This window comes from Gracilinanus agilis, chromosome 4, assembly GCF_016433145.1.
Source record: "Gracilinanus agilis isolate LMUSP501 chromosome 4, AgileGrace, whole genome shotgun sequence".
NCBI lineage: Eukaryota > Metazoa > Chordata > Mammalia > Didelphimorphia > Didelphidae > Gracilinanus > Gracilinanus agilis.
In genome coordinates, this window is record NC_058133.1 from 450,102,895 (window position 1) to 450,124,325 (window position 21,431).

The window sequence follows — 21,431 nt, forward strand, 5'->3', positions numbered from 1 at the left end:
AGGAGAGATAAGAGCCCTGCTTCTACTCTGCAGCCATCTTAACCCAGAAGTCCCAATTTGGCTTATTTTTGAAACATTAATAAAATGAAATTTATACTAAGTTTCACTAAATCATCATTTTCTTAATGAGAACATAAGCAAATGATAGAAAAATTATTATTTTTATCTAAAATTTTCTGTCAGAAATTCCTGAGGAAATTCAGAAAAAAAGCAATTGCCAATTTTTGTATGTAATGTGTGTGAATAAATACAAATAGGTAAGGAAATCATGAGCAAAGTCATGCTGTATAGGTTTCAAAAAATGTCAGATATTTGAATTAATACCTTCTCTGTTTGGAGGTAATCTGCATGCCACAATATGTAATGATATATTCCTCTGGCTGTACATTTCACAGTTGATGTGAAATGTGCTGCAAACCATAGTAATTCTAAATAGTAGGTGTTGTGCTCTTAAATCATATAAAATTGTCATTGCCTGTCTTGGCTAATATTTCTTTCACTCTAAACATTATCAACTTGAAAACAAGAAAAGGATCTTTGGCATATTTCTACTGTTCCTTAAAAGTGAACATGGTTCAAGCTGAGACTTAATTTTCTCTACTTTGGAATAATTCCTTAGGTAACTACCTAATTGAAACCAGTCCAATATGAAAAAAAAACATTAAATGAAGCATCTTAGGACTGTAATTAAATGAATTCTCTGCATGGAATAAATTAAATGCAAAGAAAATTAAAATTAAAATCAGTGCAATATGGTGGAGACAGGACAAAATGCAAACTGGATTCTCAGAAAGATAAATATCCTATTTCTTTCTCTTATTTTATTATTAACAAATATCCTTGTTAGAATTAATAAACATGTATTAACCCTATTTATAGTTATATCTATCTAATGTATCTACCTTGTGGAATACCTTGATGGCAGAGTTAACTTAGATCATCTTGTACATATTTAGGAGGAGATATAGAAGGCAGCAAATTATAGAAATCAATTTAGTCATTTGGTAAACTACTGAGTAGTTGGAGTAGGTGAAGCTAAACATTTATGTTCCTTAAAATGAACTTTTATTTAGAAATGTCTAGAATCATAGAATTTTAGAATTCTGAGATGCTGAGAGTATCTTATCTAATCTACTATTCAATTCATGAATTATTCTCTCAGATTTAATTCATTTGACATGAATTATATACCTACTAAGTTCAAAGTATTGTGCCATATGTTGGGAAAATAAACACAAATATTATTATTTTCCACTTAAGTACTTTGATAACTTATTAACTATATCCTGAAAAAACTCATTCCATATTTGGTAAGTTATAATTATAGTCAAATTTATCCTTTTTGTTATTGTTGTTGCTGCCCTTTCCATTACTAATTGTGCTTTCACTCATTCTGTTTAGTTTCATGGTTTTTTTAGAGGAATATATGAATATTCCATACTATCCATGCAACTTCAATCTCTTGTAATTACCATTACTTAGTAACCTCTCTTCCTTTGAAGCATATTTAATATAATTTTATTTTATTTATTAGTTATTTTATTCATAAATATTTTATATTTAATTTAATATAAGCCAATTTAGATTTTACCAACTTCCAGGGTATTATTCTTTCCTTAAAGAGGTCAGTACCTGATTCATAGTGTTTCTTGTCACACAATCTTTGCCTTCATACTAAGATTCTTTAACATGTATTTTGATGTTCTCTCAAATACCCTATCTTTCAAATCCTCTGTCTATAGATTCCCTATTACCTATTGATATACTCCATCTCAATTAGAAAAAAATAACATATCTTTTATTTCTACTGTCCTGTTTACTAATTTCATGATTTTGAATTCTTAAATTATCTTATGTGATCATAATCTTTTAAAATTTCATTTTTGCTAGTCCCAGCAACTTCTAACTCATCTTGTAACTGTGATCTCCAATTCTTCCACCCTTCCTTAAATTATGTAGTGGCCATGATCCCTTCTATTCCCTCAAAACTGTTTCAGTCTTTTCCTTTATTGTGCAGTTCATATTTAACTGACATTGATCTTCACCTACTAATTTATTCACCTTCACCCACCCTGAGCCACACACAAAGATGGTGGTACACTTGATCTTGCCATCACATTCAAATGTAGCACCTATTTGTTCAGAAATTCTGAAATTCTTTTATCTGACAATAAACTATTAATTCTTCACCTCTATCCTACTCTTTATCCTGACTGTAATCTCTAATCTATTGATCCATCAATTCTCTCACAGGACATCTCTCCTCCACAAAACTCTCTTCTCCCCATTTTTACACCTTGATGAACCAATTCAACTTGACTCTCTCCTCTTTTGAATCACTAGTCCCATTGTCATATCATACATTATGCCCAACCAGGCTCCAGCCCTAGATCATTTCTACTATTTGTCAGTTTTGCTCCTATACATTTGCTGCCAAAGTATTAGAAACCACAAAACTGTTTTAAGTGGGTCTGTACAAATTTATGTGACATGAGCTCGAGTATATTCACTTTTGACAGGCAATCCTGCTATACCACCCTTGTCAACTCTTTATTCCACTCCATAGTGGCTTTTTCAGTATTTTTCATCCCTCTCAAAACTCCCACACACCCTCTACCTCCAATATCTGAGCTGAGAACCTTGCCTGATATTTTACAGAAAAAGAAGAAAGCCATTCCCAGTGAACTCTCTCTTCTTCATTCTCCCCAATCTTACTGGTGACTTCTGTCACTTTCTCCTTCACTTCTATCTCACATGAAATTGTAGCTTTACTCTTTATCAAAACTAATCTATTTACTTATTCAGATGATCCCATACCATTCTGTCCCCTCCAACATATTGCCCCCTGTGCCATCTTCACGCTTTCTCTTGTTTTCAATCTTTCTGCACAGTGGCTCATCTCCTTCTGTCTAAAAACATACCCATATTTCCCCTATTCTGAAAAATGAAGCTTTCATTTGATCTTTCCATTCCAGCTAATGATTATCCTATATCTCATGTATTTTGTCACTAAACATCTCTTGAAGGCACTTACAATAGACGACTTTTCTTTTTCTGCTCTCACTCTCTTCCTTTTTAAATTTAAATAATTCATTTTTAGAATATTTTCCATGTTTCCATGATTTACTTTCTTTCCCTCTCAGCACCCAGAGCCAATAAGCAGTTCCACTGGATTATATAAATGTGTTCACTTGATACCTATTTCCACATTATTCATTTTTGCTATAGAGTGATTTTTTTAAAACCTAGACCTCAAATCACATACCCATATATACAGGTGATAAATGATGTCATATGTTTTGCTTTTGCATTTCTGCTCCCATAGTTCTTTCTTTCAATGTCTCACTCTCTTAACTCCTTACAATATGGCTTTTGACCTTACTAATAAAAAAAACACCTCAGTAAATCCCATTATTACACACATACACACTCACAAATTCTAAACAAAGTTATTAATGGTCTCACTTGCCAAATCAAATGATATTTTCTCAATCCTCATTCTCTTTGACCAATCTGTAGGTTTCACACTGCTGATCACTTTCTCTTTTTCTCTAGGTTTTCAGGATATCTTGCTGTCCTAGTTCTTTTCCTGCTTATCTAACTGCTCCCTTTTTGTCTCTACTATGTTCTCTCACAGAACATGCCCTCTAACTGTAAGTATCCCTCATGGTTCTGACCTGGCTCCTCTTCTTTTCCCTTTTTTATATTTCATTGGATTGTCTCATCAGTTCCCATGGATTTAATTATTAAATCTATACGGATTATTTTAAATATACTTCTACTATTCCAATCTTTTTGCTGTCCTCTAAACTCAAATATCTAGCTACTTTTCAGACACCTTGAACTGAATGTCTAAAATATATCTTAAATGCACTATGTCCAAAAAAGAACTCATTCTTTCTCTCTAAATCATCCCTTCCCTTTCTACCATTTCTATCACTATAGAAGACAATATCATTCTTCTAACAATTTGGGAATCATTCTGGCTCCTTCATTATATCTTTTATCTTTTTTTTTCTTTTTTAATTTTAATTTTTTACAAAAGTTAACATGGTTACATGATTCATGCTCTTACTTTCCCCTTCACCCCCCGACTGCCTCCCCCATAGCTGATGCACAATTCCACTGGTTTTAACATGTGTCATTGATCAAGACCTATTTCCAAATTGTTGATAGTTGCATTGGTGTGGTAGTTTCGAGTCTACATCCCCAATCATGTCTGCCTCAACCCATGTGTTCAAGCAGTTGCTTTTCTTCTGTGTTTCCACTCCTGTAGTTCTTCCTCTGAATGTGGGCAGCGTCTTTCCCATAAGTTCCTCAGAACTGTCCTGGGTCATTGCATTGCTGCTAGTACAGAAGTCTATTGCATTCGATTTTACCACAGTATATCAGTCTCTGTGTACAATGTTCTTCTGGCTCTGTTCCTTTCACTCTGCATCAATTCCTGGAGGTCTTTCCAGTTCACATGGAATTCCTCCAGTTTATTATTCCTTTGAGCACAATAGTATTCCATCACCAGCATATACCACAATTTGTTAAGCCCTTCCCCAATTGAAGGGCACACCCTCATTTTCGAGTTTTTTGCCACCACAAAAAGCACGGATATAAATATTTTCATACAATTCTGTTTATCTATGATCTCTTTGGGGTACAAACCCAGCAATGATATTGCTGGATCAAAAGGCAGGCATTTTTTATAGCCCTTTGAGCATAGTTCCAAATTCCCATCCAGAATGGTTGGATCAGTTCACAACTCTACCAGCAATGCATTAATGTCCCAATTTTACCACATCCCCTCCAGCATCCATTACTCTCCCCTTCTTTCATTTTAGCCAATATGCTAGGTGTGAGGTGATACCTCAGAGTTTTTTTGATTTGCATTTCTCTAATTATTAGAGATTTAGAACACTTTCTCATGTGCTTATTGATACTTTTGATTTCTTTATTTGAAAATTGCCCATTCATGTTCCTTGCCCATTTATTGATTGGAGAATGACTTGATATTTTATACAATTGATTATATTTCAGTAATTAAACCCGTGTCAGAGTTTTTTGTTATAAAGATTTTTTCCCAATTTGTTGTTTCCCTTCTGATTTTGGTTGCATTGTTTTTGTTTGTACAAAAGCTTTTTAATTTAATATAATCAAAATTATTAATTTTCTCTAAATCTTGCTTGGTTTTAAAATCTTTCCTTTCCCATAGATGTGACAGGTATACTATTTTGTGTTCACTTAATTTTTTTATATTTTCCCTCTTTATATTCAAGTCATTTATGCATTCTGAATTTATCTTGGTGTAGGGTGTGAGATGTTTATCTAAACCTAATTTCTCCCATATTGTTTTCCAAATTTCCCAGAAGTTTTGGTAAAATAGTGGACTTTTGTCCCAAAAGTTGGGCTCTTTGGGTTTATCATACACAGTCTTGCTGACGTCACTTACCCCAAGTCTATTCCACTGATCCTCTCTTCTGTCTCTTAGCCAGTACTATATTGTTTTGATGACTGCTGCTTTATAGTACAGTTTAATATCTGGTACTGCTAGGCCCCCTTCCTTCACATTTTTTTCATTATTTCCTTTGATATTCTTGATCTTTTGTTATTACAAATGAACTTTGTTATAGTTTTTTTCTAATTCAGTGAAAAAGTTTTTTGGTAGTTTGATAGGTATGGCGCTAAATAGGTAAATTAATTTGGGTAGAATGGTCATTTTTATTATGTTAGCTCATCCTACTCAAGAGCAATCAATATTTTTCCAATTGTTTAGATCTAATTTTAATTGTTTGGAAAGTGTTTTGTAGTTGTTTTCGTATAATTCCTATGTTTGTTTTGGTAGATAGTTTCCTAAGTATTTTATATTTTCTAGTGTGATTTTTAGATGGTGTTTCTCTTTCTACCTCTTGCTGCTGTGATGTATTGGAAATATATAGAAATGTTTATGATTTATGTGCATTTATTTTGTATCCTGCAAATTTGCTAAAGTTGTTGATTATATCTACAAGCTTCTTAGTTGATTCTCTAGGATTTTTTAAGTAGACCATCATATCATCTGCAAAGAGTGATAGCTTAGTCTCCTCATTGCCTATTTTGATACCTTCAATTTCTTTTTCTTCTCTAATTGCTACTACTAGTGTTTCTAGTACAATGTTAAATAATAGAGGATATAATGGGCATCCTTGTTTCACTCCTGATCTTATTGAGAAGGCTTCTAATTTATCCCCATTGCATATGATGTTTGTTGATGGTTTTAGGTATATACTGTTTATTATTTTTAGGAAAGGACCTTCTATTCCTATACTTTCCAGTGTTTTCAATAGGAATGGATGTTGTATTTTGTCAAAGGCTTTTTCAGCATCTATTGAGATAATTATGTGATTTTTATTTGTTAGACTGTTGATATGGTCAATTATGTGGATGGTTTTCCTAATGTTGAACCATCCTTGCATTCCTGGTATAAATCCCACCTGATCATGGTGGATGATCTTCTTAATTACTTGCTGGAGTCTCTTTGCTAGTATTCTATTTAAGATTTTTGCATCTATATTCATTAGGGACATTGGTCTATAGTTTTCTTTCTCTGTTTTTGATCTACCTAGCTTTGGAATCAGTACCATATTTAGAAATATGGAACGTTTCACGAATTTGTGTGTCATCCTTGCACATGGGGCCATACTAATCTTCTCTGTATCATTCCAATTTTTAGTATATGTGCTGCCGAAGTGAGTACTCCCTCATTATATCTTAGTGCCCACCAAATCTAATCTATTTCCAAGGGCTATCGATTCGCCATTGTAATATATATCAACTATGTTCCTTTTCTTTTTCTAACACTGTCTCAACTCTAGTACAGCCTCTCATAATCTTATACTTGGATTATAGAAATAGACTACTATCAGGTATATCTGCTGCCAGTCTTTCCCCACTCTAAACTATCTTTAATTTAGCCACTAAAATAATTTTCCTAAAGAAAGATTCAATCATGTCACCCCCCTACTCAATAAATCACGACTCTATTGCCTCCTGAATCAAATACAATTTTTTTTGGCATTCAAAGACTTTCATAAGCCTTTTTACTTTTCTTTTCTTCTTATACCTTATTCCTATTCACATGTTCTTAGATCCAGTCACACTGACCTCTGGCTGTTCCATGAACAAGACACTCATATTCTTAGGTCTGGGTGTTTGTTTGTTTTTGTTATTGTTGTTGTTGTTGTTCTGCTTTTGTTTTTCTGGCTCTTTCCCTTTCCCATAATGCTTTCCTTCTTACCTAACATCAACCTCCCTGGCTTCCTTTAAGTTCCAACCAAAATATTACTTTCATGGGAAGCCGTCTCCAACCATGCTAATCCCAGTGCCTTCCATCTCTTTATTATTTTTCATATTTTCCTGTATGTCGCTTGCTTTTTTATGTATTTGTTTGCATGTATTCTCCCCTCATTAGATTGAATGCTTGTTGAGGGATTCAGTTTATCTTTTTCCTTTTTTGGTAGTCCCAACTGCTTAGTACAATGCCTGGAACTTGGAGTTACTTAACAAATGTTTATTATTTGATCAGTTTTCTTAAGTGACTATTGTAGGGACAGCATAGCTCTATCTTGAAGTGAGTATCCTTTGCTTCTGTACTGCTGGATCCACAACATACACTAACATTGTGCCCAATTTCCCTCTCTTTTCTTTTATATTATTTATGTTAATAATGCTATATCTTAGAATACTGCCACAATACATTTCCAGCCAGAGCCTTTTGGTTTTCTGTGACTTAGTGGGAAAAAAAATGTGGGGGAGCGGGAGAATTGACTTCTATTACTAATCTTGGGGCCAACTTATGAAGTTTTGACAGCATATGTTAACTGTTATAGAAGGGAATGCTAAATGAGTATCTAAGAATTAGGAATTAGCCATATTTATGTTAGCCCATCAAATTATTGCCGTATCAAGATTCCTGGTATCTTAAATAAAGGAAACATTACATTTTGTTGTCTCTTGCATATAATTATTTAATTGAGAGGTTTGAGATGGCAAGGAAATTAGAGAAAGTGCTTAGTCCTTCATATTATTTTTATTGTTTTTATTGAAATAATTATATAGACCTACCATCAGATGGGATTTGATATTTGAATAGAAATCTAACAATGAATCCATAAAATGAAAAATCACAATTTAGATAACTAAAGGCTTAGATAATATAAGTTCAACAGTTCTACAAGTAAACCATATTCTTTCCAAAGGCACCAGACCCCTAAATAGTATTTATCAGAGGATATTTATTTATGCACACAATTACATGAGTCATTGCTTCTTTATTATCTGGCTAGAGACATAAAAATCCTTGCTTCTAAGCAGAGGATCCATTGATGTTTTGAGTATTATATACATTAATCAAGAATAGTAATGCACCTTAAAAATGTCTACTTAAAAGGTATGCATCTCAAGCATTTAAAGTCTCTAAGGTGAAGCTAAAGATTTTCAGGATAGATTACTTATTTTTTGTTTCAAATTTTTGGAAATTTTAACTTTTTTTGTCTGAGTAAAATAGATGCTAGTTATCTTTTAAATTGTGCCAAATATCTGGTCATCATTCAAAGACACTCTAAGTATGTAATTAATGGGGTAGATTAATTTGGAGAGATTTTCAAATTCCCATGGTGCTTTATCTAGATGAGGACTTTGTAGCAAACCTGGTAGAGAAATGAATGTACCTGTCAACATAATGTCATTCCACAATAACCATTCTATATATTTCAATTGAATTATTTCACATTTAAGACAAAAAATCCATTAGTGTTACGCAGAACAGAAAATATTCTCTTTGGAGCATCTAATCCTATTGTATTTTTGAATCATACCATTTGATAAATTAAACTAATTTTCTAGTGTCATAATTGACTAAAGCTTTAGCAAGGCTGAGTACCAGTGGCCAGCATGAAATGCATGCACTTTGAGCCCTGGAGGACTGAGTTCATATAAAATTTCATTTATAAGTCAAATGAATTAGAGCATTTTAATCTAGTTCCTTATACCCTAGTGGATATTAATGCAAGTTAATTTGGGTATTAAATAGGTCAGGATTAAAATGAACAACTGTTCAGGAGTTTGTGTGAAAATAATGACTATTTCCAAAGTGTTTGTATCTCATCAATAACATAATCCTTCATTTTCCTAATTACTGGCTACTTTTGATGAAGGCTTATCCTTTAATTTTGCAGAGAACTTTGGTGGTGTAATCCTTGCTCTAAAGCAGAATAGCTCATGACTCCTCTCAGATATCAATATTTTAAAGAAAGGAAGTGTACAATTGTGAGAAAACTTGAGCCTGGAATGAAAAGGCTTTCCTTTTGTACTTGTTTTTATCATTTGCTACCTTTTTAAATGAGGGAAAGTCAATGAGTCACTCTGAGCCCTATTTTCCACATTTATAAAATGGAGAAAACATGATCTGATTCACAGGTAGCATGGCATAATAGGTAGAATGCTAGTTCTAGAAGAACAAAGATGAGTTCATATCCCACTTTGGATATGTAGGAGTTATGTGAGTTTGCATGAATCATAATTGTTCTGTGTCTCAGCTATACAATAAAGCTAAAATTTCCTTATGATACTGGCATAAGTTTCAAATGAGATTAGGTTCATCAAGAGTTTTGCAAAAGTTTGAAGTATTATATAAATGTCAATTAACAATAGCATAATAATGATGCTAATAACATAATTATAATAAAATCATACTAATCATTATATAATGTTATATATTATAATTATATAAGTTATATAATACCTTGAGTATAATAAATACAAGTTTATAATTGTTATTATATTAATTATATATTATATTTATATAAAAATTATAAATTTATAATAAATAAACAATAAAAATAATAAAATATAAAGGAAAGTTTCATATACATATAAGAAATTCATGAAATAATAATATTAGAATTTATGTTGAATTTTAAGATATGCAAAGTGCTTCATATTTATTTTATCTGTTGTGTTACAAGAAATTATGCGTAGAATACTTTCAGAAAACATGGAAAGACTTATAAGATATGCTAAGAGAAGTGATCAGAACCAGGAGTAAATTTTATACAGTAACATCAGTATTTTAAGGATGATCAAGAGGAAAAAAAAACACTTAGCTACTCTGATCATAAAATGGTCCAAGACAATTCTTTTTTATTTTCATTTAGAATATTTTTCCATGGTTACATGACTCATAATCCCTCTCTCCCCTGCTCTCTCCTTCCCCTCTCCTCAAACCCTACAAGAAGTTCCACTGGATTATATATACATATATCATTGTTCAAAACCTATTTCCATGTTATTCATATTTGCAGTAGAGTGATCTTTTAATGTCAAAACTCTAATCACATCCCTATCACACTACGTGATCGAGCATATATTTTTTCTAACACATTTCTCCTCCCACAGTTCTTTCTCTGGATATGGATAGTTTTCTTTCTCACAAGTTCCTCTGGATTGTTCTGGGTCATTGCATTGCTGCTGGTAGAAAAGTCTATTACATTTTATTGTGCCATAATATACTAGTCGCCTGGTTCTGCTCCTTTTGCTCTGCATAGATTCCTGGAGGTCATTCCAGTTCATATGGAATTCCTCCATTTCTTTATTCTTTTCAGCACAATAGTGATCCATCCCCAACATATATCACAATTTATTCAGCTATTCCCCAATTAATGGAAACCCTCTCATTTTCAATTTTTTTGCCACCTCAAAGAGTGTGGCTATAAATATTTTTGTACCAGTTTTTTTCCATATTACCTCTCTGGGATACAAACCCAGCAGTGGTATGGCTGGATGAAAGGTCAGACATTCATTTAAAGCCCTTTGTACATAGTCCCAAATTGTCTTCCAGAATGGTTGAACCAATTCACAACTCCACCAGCAGTGTATTAGAGTCCCAATGTTGCCACATGCCCTCCAACATTTATCACTTTCCTTTGCTGCCCTATTGACCAGTCTGCTAGGTGTGAGGTGGTATCTCAGTTGTTTTAATTTGTATTTTTCTAATCAGGAGAGACTTAGAACACTTTTTCATGTGCTTTTTGATAGTTTTTATTTCACCATGTGAAAACTGCCTATTCATGTCCCTTGACCATTTGTCAATTGCGGAATGGCTTGATTTTTTTGTAAATTTAACTTAGTTCCTTATATATTTGGAAAATTGAACCTTTCTCTGAGAGTTTTCCTATAAAAATATTACCCCAGTTTATTGCTTTCCTTCTAATTTTGATTGCATTGGTTTTGTTTGTATAAAACTTTTTAATCTGATATCATCAAAGTCATTCATTTTACACTTTGCAATGTTCTCTATCTCTTTTTTACCATTTATTAATATTCATTTTTAACATGATTACGTGATTTCTATCTCTTTCTTGGTCTTAAATTCCTTCCTTTCCCACAGATCTGACAGGTAAACCAATCTATGTTCTCCTAATTTATTTATGATTTCATTCTTTATATTTAAGTCATTTACCCATTTTAAATTTCTCTTGGTATAGGGTGTAAAATGTTGATCTAAAAATAATTTTTCCCAGATTGTTTTCCAATTTTCCCAGCAGTTTTTGTCAAATAGTGAGTTCTTTTCCCAAAAGCTGGGGTCTTTGGGTTTATTGAACACTAGTTTACTGAGGTCATTTACCCCAAGTCTATTCCATTGATACACCCTTCTGTCTCTTCATATTGTTTTGATGACCTCTGTTTTATAGTGCAATTTGAAACCTAGTACTGCTAGGTCCCCATCCTTTACATTTTTTTCCATTATTTCCCTTGATATTCTTGATCTTTTGTTCTCCCAGATGTATAAAATTTAGTCCTGTTTCTGATCACTTCTCTTAGCATTATCTCTTATTTTTCCTTGGTGAAATAAGGGGGTTGGACCTAATAACCAGTGTGGTTCTATTCCGTCTAAATCTATGGTCATATGAGTATTAAAATTCATAAGAGGGGGGCAGCTGGGTAGCTCAGTGGATTGAGAGTCAGGCTGAGAGATGGGAGGTCCTAGGTTCAAATCTGGCCTCAGACACTTCCCAGCTGTGTGACCCTGGGCAAGTCACTTGACCCCCATTGCCCACCCTTACCACTCTTCCACCTAGGAGCCAATCAATAGACAGTAACAGATAAATGAATAGTGTTTCCCAAGTTGGAAAAGAAAACACTCCACTCCTTCAAGTCTTTCCCTCAGACCGAGATAGAGAGAGGCAAAGATGTTACCTTCTCCAGCTCTGAGAGAGAAAAAAAAAACTGCATGGTGGCTGTTGACTGTCAGAAGCCCACACCTGGGATGCCACAGCCAGAGTGTGTAACTGTCATAGAAAAAATGGTTCTTCTCATACTTTTCCTCTTCCTGAAATGTTTCTTCTCTCTACTTAATCCTGCCTTGGCTACATTTTGCACAAAATATATTCTAGATTTTCTGTTTTTGGATTTGTATTCTTTGATTTTTTTATAGCCTATTGTATGTTATATTAAGCTCGTGTTTTATTTCTATCTATTTTATTCCCATTTTATACACTAAACTACATGAAAACAGTGAATATATCTTATTTTTATTCATATTCTCCAGAGCACTTATCAGATAATTGGTATTTAATTTAGTATTTGTTTAATTCAATTGACTTAAATGGAATTTTGTCTTTGTCATTTCACTTATTTCCCTGAATGTGATTGTTTTTGTCTTTCTTCATATTCACAGTTACTTTGTACAGTCCCTTACATGTAGTCAGTATTTAACAAATGCTCAGTAATTATAATTGTGATTATAAGTGAAATCAATATAAAATGATAGCTTAATTGTGAAGGAAACAATAGTAATGGGCTGCTCATTTCTCTAGTAAAAAAATGTTTATTTTGAAAATATGTGATAAAAAACCTCAGTCTGACAGTTTTTTTGTGATTTTTGCACTTTATTATGTTTCCAATGCTTACCAGCATATTGCTCTTAATGAATGTTTGTTGACTGATTTCTTATGATACAATATTATGTCATAAATAGTTTATAATTGAAAAAGGAGAATCTATCTTTGATTTTACTTGGGTACATCACATTGTTCCTTGCTCAACATTTCCTGGTGCCACTTTTAACTAAATCCAAAGAGAGAGTAGTCCTGGTTCTTTTTCATTTTTTTTTCTAATTACTATCAATAGTTAAAACTATGATTCCACAACATTGCCTCTGATCTAAATAGGAATGACCAGAGAATGAAGCAAAGCTAACAATTACCATTATAGAAAAATCTCAATATGACTAAGACCCTATTAGAGACTGATAGTTTGAAAGTGCTTTGTGTGTGTGTGTGTGTGTGTGTGTGTGTGCATGTGCAAGATTAGGTTGTATTATTTTTCTTCAAGTTGAAATACTCTGAGATTATATTTTACCACATTAAAATAAATGGATTATTTTTCAGAACCAGAGAAATTAGAATAATTGGAAATAACTTCAATGGAAAATGGGTAATAATTAAATTAGATAAAGAAGGTTTAACTTGAAAATATTCAGTGAAGTTTTCCTTACTGTTTCCACTGATAACGAAACCAATTTTACTTAGTTGTATTTGTTATGGAGCTTTTCCTTGGCTCAAGTGATAACTTGTTTTTCTGCAGTATTTATGCCTTGCTTCTAATTCTGCCCATTACAGTTAAGGATAAGTAGAATTTCACTCTCTCATCACCACCTTTCAAATATTTTAAGATACATATCTTATTCTCCTTTTTGAAATCAGAATCCTTATCTTCCCTGAAGCTTCAACTCCCCATGAATAACAAGTTCTTCCTTTTTTGTTAATCAAAATATAATCATTTTCTTAATTTCTGCCTTTATTAAAGAATAAAAATATCATGAAACAAACAAGTGAAAAATTATATGTTGTTCTGATTTTAAGTTTCAGACCATATGCATATGATCAACATCTCAAATTTACTTTTACATAATTATATGATTTAAGGTTTATTATCTTTTTCCCCTGAAACTACTTAATCTATTTCCTGTTTGTGTCAACTAGGTCTGTATTATACAAAATAAAACCTTGGCTTTTCTATTTTTGTTAATTTTCACAGAAATGTCCTTGCTACCTCCCAAATCATGTAACATGGAAATGGCAGGGTGGAATTCCTGCAAGATACAGGGTCAAGCCTCACCCAGAATTCCAGGGGATCTCCCCCACTGGAAAACTCTGGGTGAGGGGACAGTTTAAGACAGTTAAGGATGATTGATTCCTGGGGGATGAAGTGAGCAGGTCACTCTGTTTGCTGAAACCAGTTCTGGATAGCTTTGGTGGACTGTGGCAAAAGCCATTTTGGTTCTTCACTGCTCCTAACTTGTTTAGCTGAATTAGACCTTTCCTGCAATAGCATTTTGTTATCATTTAGTTATTTTAGATATTAGAAGTGATATTTATAGGCTTTGAGGGCAAGCTAGTTTCTTAGGCTTCCTAGTTCATATTCAAATCCTTGAAACCCCTTCCTTTCCTTCCCCTTCCTCTTTTATCAGTAAAACTTCATCTTTGAGGTGGCTGTGCCTGGCTATTTATTTGGGAATACTCACTTCCTCCATAAAGCTTGGTTCCTTTCAGTTTCCAGCCCAACAAGTCAGATCCTCATTCTGTCCCTGATAGCTACTAGACATCAAGCTTCTCCTATCTTCCCTAGTCAGACCTGTGGGGAAATAAATTGAGAAAGTGAACATCTTGAGGGGATTAGCCTTACTCATTCAAGCCAGTGTATCTGAGCATTCTCCATTTTCAACTTATTCCAACTGTTTTTAACTGTCCTTCATCCAGAGTTCTCTTGGGGTGGGAGCATTCCCTGGAATTCTGGGTGAGGGTTGATCCTATATCTTGCAGGAATTCCACCCTGCCATTTCCATGTTACAATATAGGAAAGGAAGGGGTTTCAAGGATTTGGATATGATCTGGGAAGCCCTGAAATGTTAGGTAGAAACAGCCCTTCCCCCCAAGGAGGGAGTGGCAGACTTTATAACTAGGTTGCCCTCAAAGCCTATAAATATCACTTCTAATATCTAAATAACTAATTGATAACAAAATGCTATTGCAGGAAAGGTCTAATTCAGCTAAACAAGCTAGGAGCAGTGAAGAACCAAAATGACTTTTGCCACAGGACACCAAAGCTATCCAGAACTGGGCTCAGCAAATGGAGTGACCTACTCACTTCAAACCCCAGGAATCAACTGTCTTAAACTGTCCCCTCACCCACAGTTCTCTGGGGGGGGTCCCCTGGAATTCTGGGTGAGGCTTGACCCTGTAACTTGCAGGAATTCCACCCTGCCATTTCGATGTTACACTCATATCCTTCACTCCTGGATTTCCCCTGGTGATATTATTTTTTAATTACCAATGTAACCATACCCTAAACCTTCCTTTATACCATTTGCAAAAAAAGTCTTGTCATATGTCTCATTATACTAAGTTTCAGTGTTACTTCAAATGGTCAAATATGCCTCCTTGCATTGGGATTTCTAGGTTACTTCCTGGAAAATCTTTATTTTATGTACTGTATAAAAATAATATTCATTATATTCATATTTAATGGTATGACCTCTTTGGTCATCTTTTTTCCTAGCTCATCAGATAACTTACAATATCTTCACATTGAATTATTTATCTGTATTTATTTGTGTGCCCTCTCACCTTCTTCTCTCACCTTTCACAATTTCTTATTTAAGGATTAGTGATTGTAAATTCACAATTACATAGTGCTAAGGTATTTTTTAAAACTTCATTCAAATATGTTTTTTCCTCATTACTTTCCCCCTCATCTACCCCTCTTCTATTATTTCAACATCAGAATTCATTTATTATTTTAAAATCTTGGACCTAAAGTCTACAAAGGAAAGAAGTATTTGAATTGCTAGAATTCTAATTCTTAAAATACAGTCTTTGAAATTATTACAACAAAGAAAATTTCTCTTCATCATTTGTCAGGTTCATACTTGAGAATTATAGTGGGTGCCTATTTAAATGATAGAACACTGAATAACAAGTAACTGTAAACTAACTAGAATTAATAGCACAGGTGAATCAACATCCTTTCTCCAAAAAAATTAAATGAACAGTTTTGAGTTAGATCCTCTAGAAATGACAAGGAGAAATGTGTCAAAAGGAGAGATGCTAGGAGGATCAGAAGATGAAAGGATTCTGCCATTAATTTTAAAAAGTAATTTGTTGTGGGAGTTGTATATTTTTTGTACCCCATCACCAGAATAGCTGTCATCAATTTAAAAAAAAATCATCTATGATATGAAATGTATCATAAAGCTAGATTCTGGGATACTAAAAGAAAACAAAATACTTTTTGGACTCTTAAGCGTTTGTCGAGTGCTGGTCCTAGGTGGAGGAAATTCTGTATCTAACTCCTACTTTTGACAACTCAGCACATGAATCTGGGAAAATTATTTATTTTCTATGTCACCCAGAGAATTCTATATTCTTATTTATTTTTTGTATTATGATATTAGAATTAATTTGCATCTATGGACAAGTTAAAGAATAGTGGGTAAGGTTTCCTTAGGCAACTGGAATTCTGGGTAGCAAGGGGTCAGTTGATGTTTTCCAACTGCCAAAGGTCTTCTGGTAGTTTTGGGGCCTAGGAGAACCCTGTTTTTTCTGTTGCCTGGAATACTGAAATAACACAGTGGCATGAGAAGGAGGAAAACAGATTAGAGTTTCTGGAATAAGTTTGTTGGAAAAATCAACAGAAAGGAGAAAGAGAGAGAACATTTTTCTCTGTGTGGCTGAGAGGGCCAGGCCATTTTGAGGCCTGGTCAGGTCTAAAAAGCCTATCTAGACCCAGAAGGGCTGGCAGAAGGGAGAGAGTGAGAGAACTACCAACTGATTCAAAAGTGAAGCAGATTTTCAGAGACAGTAAATCTATAATTAGAGGATTAGTAATTAGCATGTATATTTAATATAGTAAAATGAGGTAAACTAAGTCATTGACCAGAAAACCTGTTTTTTCCCTGGGGAAAGTAGAAATCAGAAATGAGCTTTCCTGTGAAGGTCAGGCAGCTCAGAACCAAAACATCATAGTCAGGATCCATGAGAAAGTAACTCCTTTTATTGCCTCACAGTCCAGGATAAGATATACGATGGAAAGTTCCAGACCCCATGCTACTAACCAAAATAGCTTCCAGACGATAAAATTTGCTTTCTTAATCAAGGTTATGTCTCAGTAATGAACATTGTTGGTATCTTGCACCCCATAAAAACTGCATTGTGATTTGTCCGGTACAGCTTCACTAGGAACTGTCCTGGCCAGTAGGTACAATATTAATTAAATATTGGTTCCATTAATTTGAACTTCTGGGTGTCCAGACTCCCTTTATGAAGTGCATCACTTCAATAGTTTTGGGTATTTTTAGTGATAGATAAGGAGTTTTAAGGAAGAAGCAGGTCTGTGAGGACCAGTGGGCCTGGGATGATAAATTTAGACCCTTTTAGATTAGGGAATCCTAATCCTTGAAACTTTTGTTTATCTTTCCTTACCTTTCATTAATCTTAATAGTTATTAAATAGAAGGTTGGTTTTTTTTTTTTGTTTTTTTGTTTTTTTTACATCTGTCTCTAGCAGTTTTCCTTGCACAGAACAAATCCAGTTACACGGACAAGTAAAGAAGATATTGTATCCCAATTTCTCCCTTACCATTCCTAGCTGTTCCTATTATAACATTATTACCATTAACATTCTTGGCTATTCCTATTTCTTTACATTTTCTGTCGAGAATATTTTAACAGTATTTCCACAATAATATGTACATATAATTTTAATAATAATTTTCTAATATTTTGTGATCTATTTTCTCTCTCTCCTCCATTTCCCCTTCCCTGAGATATTGAGAAATTTGACATAGTTTATAATATACTATCACACAATACATATTTCCATATTCCTGATATTGTGAAAGAAGACATGCCACTTACAAGAGAAAAATTTTCAAGAAGGAAATGAAGTGAAAAATGGTTTGCTTGAATCTGCATTCATACTCTATCAGTTCCTTATATAATGGTAGATGGTCTTTTTCATCATGAATGCCTTGGAATCCCTTGAAGTCCTGTATCTTACATTCTTGTATTGCTGATAATAGTTGTCATTCATACTTGATTATTATATGTTATTGCCATTATTGTGTACAATATTCTTCTGGTTATGCTCAGTTATCTTTATATCCTTTAATATAAGTCTTTACATTTTTTTATAATCATCTTGTTCATCATTTCCTTTGGCCCAATAATATTTCATTACAATTATGTACGACAACATGTTTAATCATTCCCCAATTGATGCATATCCCTCCAGTTTCCCATACTTTGCCACCACAAAAAGAACTGAAGTAATTTTTTTTATTCATATGATATAAGTATTTGCATAAATAGGTCTTTTTCTCCTGTATTTAATAGCTTTGGGATTTTGCTAGGTAAAATGGGTATATGTAGTTTCATGGCCTTTTTGGTTTGGTTCTAATTTGCTGTTTATAATGGTTATATCAATTCAGAGCTCCACCAACAGTGTATTAGTGTTCCAATTTTCCTCTATGCTTTCCAAAATTTATCCAGTGTGATTCATGTGAAATAATACCTGAGAACTATTTTAATCACATTTCTCTAATAGTGATTTGGATTATTTTTAATGTGATTAAATATATTTTTAATTTCTTTATCTAAATAAAGAGCTACAATATTAAAAATAATCAGAAACATAATAAATTAGATAGATTTGATGTTGATTGAATGAGCACACATAATAGTCATGATCATTTATTCAGTGTCACCTTAGAAGAAGGTCTCCATTGTTCTTCATCAGGAATCAGTGTGGGGCTCTGTGATAGTCAATTTTTTTCAGTGACTTTAAAGAAGTCATTTATGATGGACAAATTATATTGGTCAATGACACAAAGCATGGAAGAGTATGCAGCAAGCAAAGACAGTGTTCTCACACCAAATATATCTTGATTGATTTCTTTCGTATAATATATTCAAAAGTATTTTATACGTAAGACATAGGAGAAGACCATCCGATCTTTCTCTCTCTCTTTTGCAGAGAAGATGGCCCATCCATTTGTAACTGTGCATATATTTTGAGATTTTTTTCAATAAATTGATTGGTTTGCTATTTTTTTCTTCTTTCTCATTTTTCTTTCCTTATTTATTATATGGAATATTTCTTTAGGAAAAGGAAAGGGGAAGAATACTAGGAGGACTTCTGATAACATAAAATGGAAAATCTATCAATAACATTTAAATAATGAAATTGAATAGAATTACATGTTCAAAATTTTATTGTGTTGAAAAAAGTAAACGTCCAAAGTTGAAGGTAGGAAAAGAGCTGGCTAGAAAGAAATGAATATTTTAAAAATCAGATGGTAGTAGTAGGTGGCAAGATCAATATAACACTTGTTATTTTCACATCAAAAACTAATATAATCTTAGACTATATTGATAGTGTTCAGTTTATAGACTTGTATTTGTCTGGGTCCATTCACTTGTGAAGGAGTGTGTTCTGTGTGTGTCATATATTGGAAAAGATTGATAATTTGGAGAGAGAGGTGCCAGAGGAGAATCATTAAGGTAGTGAAGGGTCTTTAGACCATGCAAATACAAATGCACGCACACACACACATATATTTTTTAAATATATACACACATAAATACACACCTGTATCTATACTGACAGGAAACAATATATGTATGCATTTTATATAAATATGTATATATTCACAAGTGTATGTATATACACAAAAATACACACATACTTACTGAACTTATATGCAGGTACATACATATGCCTAATTCTGTTTATATACCCAGATCTAGAAAATACATATGTGTATTCAGGTATCCATGAGAACACATATACTATAGTCTTATTGGTTGCTTAAAACAAAGCTCTAAAAAAGCACAACAGGAATCATTATCTCTACTTTACAAATGAGAAAACTGAGATTTTAAAAAAGACTAACAGGGAGTTCCGGGTTAAGATGGCGGCAGAGTAAGAAGCAGCTCTTAACCTCTCCTGACCGAAACACACAAAATTCCTCAAGGGGACATGAAAACAAGTCCAGACGAATGGAGGAACCCCACAATAGGACACAGTGTGGAAGGTACGTGGAATTGAGGCATTTCCATGCTAGAAAGGGGTGAAACAGCTCTCACTAAATCGTGTGCTGAGCAACCATCCCACCCCCACCCCCTCCACACACAACATCTATAGCTCTGAAGCCAGCTAAAAAGAAATAGAGCAAGTTTGGGGCACCCATCGAGTCATTGGCAGCTCCGGGGCCTGTTCCTGAGAGGAGCAAGATTTAGGACCCCAATAAGCCAAACAACGCGCGCGAAATCTGAGCGAGGGAGTAGAGAGTGGACGCATGGCGCAGAGCACTGGCTGAGAGCACAGGCACGGGCAGAGGCGTGGGTGGAGGCAGACACAACCAGGAACTAAAGCTCTGAAAACCTGAGTGGGGAACCAGTGCAGAAGGGTATACGACTATGGAAACAGTGCCCTGAGACTTGTAAAGGAACCTCCTGCAGAGGATCAAGCAAAGGGGTCAACCAGGGGGCTTGACCTTGGAAAAAACCAGAACTCAGACCTCAGGAGCCAATAGACTGAGGACATACACTGAGCGCGAGGATAAACCCGAGAAGCTGCTGGGCTAATGATGGCTACCCAGTCTCAGGAAGCTCAGAAGAGAAAGAATAACAACAAGAAAAAGAAGCCTTTAACACTCGACAACTTTTACACAGAGAAAATCCAGACAACCAAGCAAACAGAGGAGGAGAACAAACAAGCATCTGGACCCTCCTCAAATAAGGAAAACTCCTCACAAGCTATGGAAGAGTTCAAAACTGAGATTTTGAGGAAAATGGAAGAGATCTGGCAAGAAAATAACAGTTTAAAAGGTAGAATCTTGCAATTGAACACCAGAAATGACCAGATTGAAAAGGAATACCAGAAGATCATGGCTGAAAACCAGAAGATTATGGCCGAAAACCGAAAGATAATAGCCAAAAATCAATCCCTAAAGGCTAGAATTGAGCAAGTAGAAGCTAATGATCTCTCAAGACAACAAGAACAAATAAAACAAACTCAAAAGACTGAAAAAATAAAAGAAAACATGAAATATCTCAATGAGAGAGTGACAGACCAAGAAAACCGGTCTAGAAGAGACAATTTGAGAATAATTGGTCTTCCAGAAAAACCAGAATTTAATAGAAACCTGGACTCCGTACTAAAAGAAATTATTCAGCAAAATTGCCCTGAAGTCCTACAACAAGAGGGCAATATAGACATCAAAAGGATTCATAGAACACCCACTACATTTGATTCAGAGAAGAAAATGGTTAGAAATATTATTGCCAAATTCAAAAGCTTTCAAGCAAAAGAAAAAATCTTACAAGAAGCCAGAAAGAGACAATT

The 21,431-nt window shown here is 34.0% G+C and overlaps 1 non-coding gene across 1 annotated transcript; it reads right to left on the bottom strand.

Moving 5' to 3' along the window:
• Nucleotides 1-6,615: 6,615 nt before the first annotated feature.
• LOC123248108 lies at nt 6,616-6,724 on the bottom strand. The gene has a single exon (XR_006506211.1). It is a non-coding gene; the product is annotated as a U6 spliceosomal RNA (small nuclear RNA).
• Between the last annotated feature and the right edge of the window lie 14,707 nt (nt 6,725-21,431).